Here is a 5,601-nt window from a genome sequence, read left to right as displayed (position 1 = left end):
TCCTGTGCAGGACTCACCGCCTGTGTTCCACTCTGTGCTTGTCTTGCTACTGTTTGTTGCCCTGTCTTCTAACATTCTCTTCTATCTGCCTTTTCTCCCCACTGAAGGTTCTGGAAGGCAAGAACTTGCCTCACCCTGTGTTAGTCTTGTCAGTTCTATACCAAGTAGAGTCCATATAAGAGGTCAATACTTACTCGGATGGTGAATAAAAACATATGCAAATTGTTAAGTATATTCACTTGGCGATGTCAGTGGATATAGAGTGAAACACACAGAACGTAGTTGGGATAAACCTTTGAACTCATCTAGTCCATCTTTCGTTTAACAGGTAGGGAGACTGAGACCCAGAGAAGCAATAGGCACATGTACTCAGAGTTTTAATATAACTGTGTTCTTGTTGCCTGAATTGTATCATGTTCAGTAAAAGTATACAGAAGTTTTATGTCATAATAAACCTAAACATGCAGCATTTCTGTGGAAGCATATTGGTTTCTTTGTATGTGGACTGCCAGAAAATGTCTCCTTAAAAAAAAAAAATATTTCAAGGATTTTTTTTTAAAAATCAGGAACAATCCAGCATACTGATATTTATGTTCCCAGACCAGACCACTATCTATCTATCCGTGTGCTCATTAGAGTGGGAACTTTTAGCTGCCTGCCCTGCCTCTTTTTTCCTTTCTAATAATCCCGGATTTTGTGCAGGTCTACTTTCCTCCTTCATGCAGCCCATGAGATTCAGAGGAAGCCGGCTCCATGTGGCTTCAGGGAAGGAACATGATTGATCTAAGACTTTAAACCAATCCGATTAATCGTGAAGTCAGCCAGTTTGAGAATGGATATGTTTTAGTATTTTGACCAATGAGCCAAGAGAAATGGTTTTTCAGGGCTTTATGGGAAAATCCTTCTCCCCCTCCTAGGATCCTGGGAACCATTCTCTCTTTCTCACCGAATGTGAATAGCATGCTATGCGGCCCAGATTTCTATTGGAGGCATCCTAAGGCCATAAAAGGAACTGGACTTGAGGTAAAACAACACTGTGGATAGCAGAATATAACACGATAAGAGCATGGGCTCTTCATGATATTGTCCAGCTGTGAATCAGCAACACCACCACTTGTGGACCTCATGTGACACGAGATAATAGAATTCCTTAATGCTGAAGTCCGTCGCTGGCCTAACATTCTAACAGAAGTGCTCATGAGTAGATATTTTCCTGTACGTACAAAATGGTTCCCTGGCAGGTAACAAACTACAATATCAGCTGTAATATAAATTAAAACAGTTATGAAACTCTCCAGAGAGTTCTGAACTATTTAAGTGCTTCAGAGCATGGTTAGAGATTTCCAGAATAGTGACTTCTTATCACGGAAACTCCTATCAGCCCTAAGGGTCTATGACTCTGAATGCTAAAGCTTCGTGGACACCAGCTTGGAGCAAGGTCTTGGTGGAAGTGGAGAATTTTGTAGGTCTGATGTAGATTGGGGTTGGTAAGAAGCATGATGGAGAAGGAAGAGCTCTTAGCATGAACAATGAAAATAAAGTCCTTAATGCCTTTATTAAATTTCTGAAAAATCTCTCGTTTGAGTGATAGGACTTAATAATAATGTCATAATATTATTATACACTTTGTGCCAAATACTGTATAAACATTTGTCCATTTAATTGTTCTAACTACCGTGGTGGTGTTATTCCTATTTAATAGGCAAACTGAGGGTCGCACAAATTAAGAAACATGACAAAAATCCAACAGATAGAAAAGGGAGCCACCATTTCAACTTAAGAGCGTTTGTCTTTAATGTTCACTAAGTGCGGGGCACGGTGCTAGGCCCAGTAGAATACATTAGAAAATAAAATAATGCGGTGCTCTTGTGGAGATTACATTCTAGTAGGGGCAGATGGACTAAAAAAACAAGCGTGCAAACATACGTACTTTTGTGTATATAATGCACACCCGAGGTGACATATAATAAGAGCCAGAACTCTCTCTGTGTAATCTCTTTACGAAAATAGTAACATCTAGTGAGTCAAGGCCTCCCAAACAAAAAGCTGGTGCGTCTCAGAGCCAGGCCATGGCTTTGGTAGGGACGGCTTCTCCTGCGGGGTATGAGCATCGCCGGCCCCTCCCCCAGGAGCGCGTTGCAGCTGGCCGCCCCCTCCCCCAAGTTAACCACGTGCCACCGAAAAGCTGTGCTGGAGAATACCCCTATGCCCGAGAAGCTGCATCAGGACGTGGTGGAGTGTGCCACGCAGGCGCTGGAGAACTAGAACACAGAGAAGGCCATTGAGGCCCGCATTCAGGAATTTGATAAGGAGTACAACCCCAGCTGTCGCTGCAGCGTGCGGAGGAACTCCGGTAGTCACGGGACACACGAGCCCAAACACGTCCTCTCTTTTTCCTGGGCCAGGTGGCCACGCTTCCGTTCCAATCTGCTTAAAGGCAAGGACTGGGTCACACACCCAGGGATCTGTCCAAAAACAAGGACTAAAGCCTACATTTCAAAATACCAGAGACTGATGTCTTCGGCCTCGTCTAAGGGAACGCCTTGATCTTTGAGACTTTATTGTGTTATTTTGTACAGGGCGTTCTCTGTACGAATTTAGTGTTTAGAAGAAAATTAGCAAAACAGCTTACGTTTGTATTTGTTTTCTCTTCCATACCTCTCTGCCTCTTCTTTCTCCTCAAAATCAATTTTTTAAAAAATTTTAATAATATTTTTTTATTATATTATGTTAGTCAAAAAAAATCTCTTGGAGAAGCGAAACAAAACAACAGAAACCCGTGCGTTTCGGCTATAGGGGAAAACCCTGCCATGGTTAGGCTGTAAAGATGAAGTCGGTGTCTCTCGGTCAGACGTTGCAATGTCTAATGCTTGCCAGTAGGTGGCAGTCATGCCTTACAAACATTAGAGACAGGAGCCTGATTGGCACTTAGAGCTTACAATGAGACTTAAGTCTTTGATTTTGTAATGCTAGAGCTTCCTATGCTATCTAATTATCTCTGTCGAATGGGTTGGGTATATGAAAGACTTAATCAGTACAATTTGAAATACAGGTAATGTGGCTGTGTCACGCTCAGTGACAATTTATACAACTTTTATTTTAAGGCAGTCCTAAGCGTGTTGCACATTTTGTTGGAGCCTATGGATTATATTTATATTCATGATGAACAATCGACTGCATGATGAAAATAGGCTTATGGAAGTGCAGCATTCTGTTAAATTATACGGTCAGAACACACTTAGAGCTGAGAATCTAATAAAGGTTTTCACAGAGGAAAATGCAATTGAAAAATAAAACCCATGCCTAGAAATTGATATGCCTTTTAATCAAGCTTGCAAAGTTGTTCTGATAATTTGCCTGGAATCTTTGCTAGCTTACAGGAAGGAGAACATTACAATATGCTGCATTTAGAAAGAAAAGACACGCACATTTTGGGCTGTGATTAAAGACCTACTCCTGTCCCTACCACAATCCTTATCATTTTCATTCGAAATTAGATTGAGGGGTTAAAACATGTAAATTTGTAGCGCAGGGGCATCATTCTGCCCTTGAAACCAAACTGCTCTTTGCAGGGAGTGAGTGAGACCCAGTGTTGGATGAAACATGAGAAGGAGCGGTGAACAGAATATTAAAGGGTGTGTGTGTCTATGTCCTGTTGCTTTATACTGTTGTTTAAAGGTGCAGCCACTGGGTCCTCCATAGCTCCCTTGTCACTCGCTAGCATGCTTGCTAGTCTGTAAGCCTACTGCATTTGCTGAGAATGTTATTTGCTTTCTGTCAGATTTACTGTGTGAATTGCAAGGCAACATCTTATTTTAACAGCCCCAAGTCCCATGTTGTTGCATGTTAAGAAGCTATCAGTCAATTAGTATTCATAAAAAAACATCTTGCTGATGTCTACAGCAGCCAATGAATGTGTGACTCAGTTACTTTTTATACTGAAGACCGGAGGATTGGTGCTTTCTCTGCTAGATCTAATTTGGAAAAAGTTGTGTTTCAGGAAGTTGCTAGACTTTTGTAACGGAAATACCAACAGCCATAACTTTCACCTGCTAGCCTAGCATTTTGCTATTGTATTCCCCCGAAGTTAGCATGGAGACGTTAGTTTTTGTTTACTGAATTTCCCTCTCTGTATGTGCCTATTAATCTCAGTAATAATCAACTAGCCTCTTTCTGAATTTAATTTCATTTATGAAATTAAGACCTATTCTTTACCTTATTCTTGGAGGACGGCAGGAGGATATGAGGATGCTTCGGTCCCCAAAAGGGCTCTGAGTCTCTCTTCTCAGATCCTGCCTGTGAAGTTCTGCAGCTCATCTGTTGGTAGCTTCTGGTTCTTTCTTAAATTGGATTTAATCCAACTGCTCGCTGTGTTGAGTTCTTCTAAATGAAATTGTGTCCAGTGCTTTCTGCTTCCCTCTTAACTAAACCTTACAGTTAAAAAAGGCCAGAATTTGCACCTGGTATTTTTTTACAGCCCCACATATATTTTCCTTTTGCCGAGAAACCACATTAAAAAATGCAGAAACCGGGGCGCCTGGGTGGCTTAGTGTCTGTCTTTGGCTCCAGTTGTGATCTCAGGGTCCTGGGATAGAGCCCCACCTTGGGCTCCCCACTGGGCGGGGAGCCTGTTTCTCCCCTCTCTCTTTGCCCCTCCCCCCCGTTTGTGCTCTCTCTCTTTGTCTTTCTCTCTCAAATAAATAAAATCTCTAAAAAAATGTGGGAATCAATGAACTAGTAATAACCTGTCTTTAGGTGGGCTAAGATGGGAGAGGAATTAAATTTTCTACAGAAAAATAAAAATCGTTCTTTGATTTTGGTTTAGTGATAGTATTGAAGATTTCAACCTAATGCTATGTGGGTAAGAAATCTCTTTCAGAGCATATGAGAACTGTCAAGTTAGAGTCTTTGTGAAAGCCAGTTCAGTGCCCGTCCCAGGAATCTGTCTGCAAGTGCTAGGGACAGGCTTCCTCCCAAATGTCTGGGTAAAAAGTGGGTCAAGGTGGGAGAGTTTTTGATAGAGCAGAATTCGAGAGATTAAAGTGTGTTCCTTGTGCAACATGGTATTTCAATAGTGACAGCTCAAGAGTGTACTTCTTACTCCCTGCCTTTCCTCTTTCTTGGAATGGTAAGGTGGAGAAAAAAATAATCAACATTGTTTATAGCTTGAAAGAAAAGCTTTTACAAAACCATAGGAAAGTGGGAACTCGGTGCAGCTTTCTGAAGTGTCTGAAAGAAGACAGCATGGCTCACTGCTTCCAAATTAGATCACAAATTTTCTGGCTGATGGCAGCATCTTAGCGCTCACCCTAAAGGCAAAGATCTGAACAAATTACATGTTAATATCTTAGGTTCATTTATCCCTGCTGAGATCACACAGAAGCAAAGAAATACACACACGGAAATCCAATAGGCCCAAGGGACTTGGCAGCGTGCTGTACGTGGGAAGAGGGGAATGGTTAAAGTGAAATTAAACCTCTCTGCTTCCGCAGCAGATGACATGCCCTGCTTAACACATGTCATCGTGCTGATGGAATGCACCCCTCTTGGATAAAAGGGGCATGATGGATTTAAGAACCCAAGTTTGTTTATTGAAATGTT

The 5,601-nt window shown here is 41.7% G+C and overlaps 1 pseudogene; it reads left to right on the top strand.

Moving 5' to 3' along the window:
- The first annotated feature begins 2,103 nt into the window (after positions 1-2,103).
- LOC123786450 (dynein light chain 1, cytoplasmic pseudogene) lies at positions 2,104-2,435 on the top strand (annotated as a pseudogene).
- The last annotated feature ends 3,166 nt before the right edge of the window (positions 2,436-5,601 follow it).

Source organism: Ursus americanus, chromosome 4 (genome assembly GCF_024610735.1).
Source record: "Ursus americanus isolate L20-20 chromosome 4, mUrsAme1.1.p, whole genome shotgun sequence".
Taxonomy (NCBI): domain Eukaryota; kingdom Metazoa; phylum Chordata; class Mammalia; order Carnivora; family Ursidae; genus Ursus; species Ursus americanus.
This window is presented reverse-complemented; position numbering and strand designations above follow the sequence as displayed.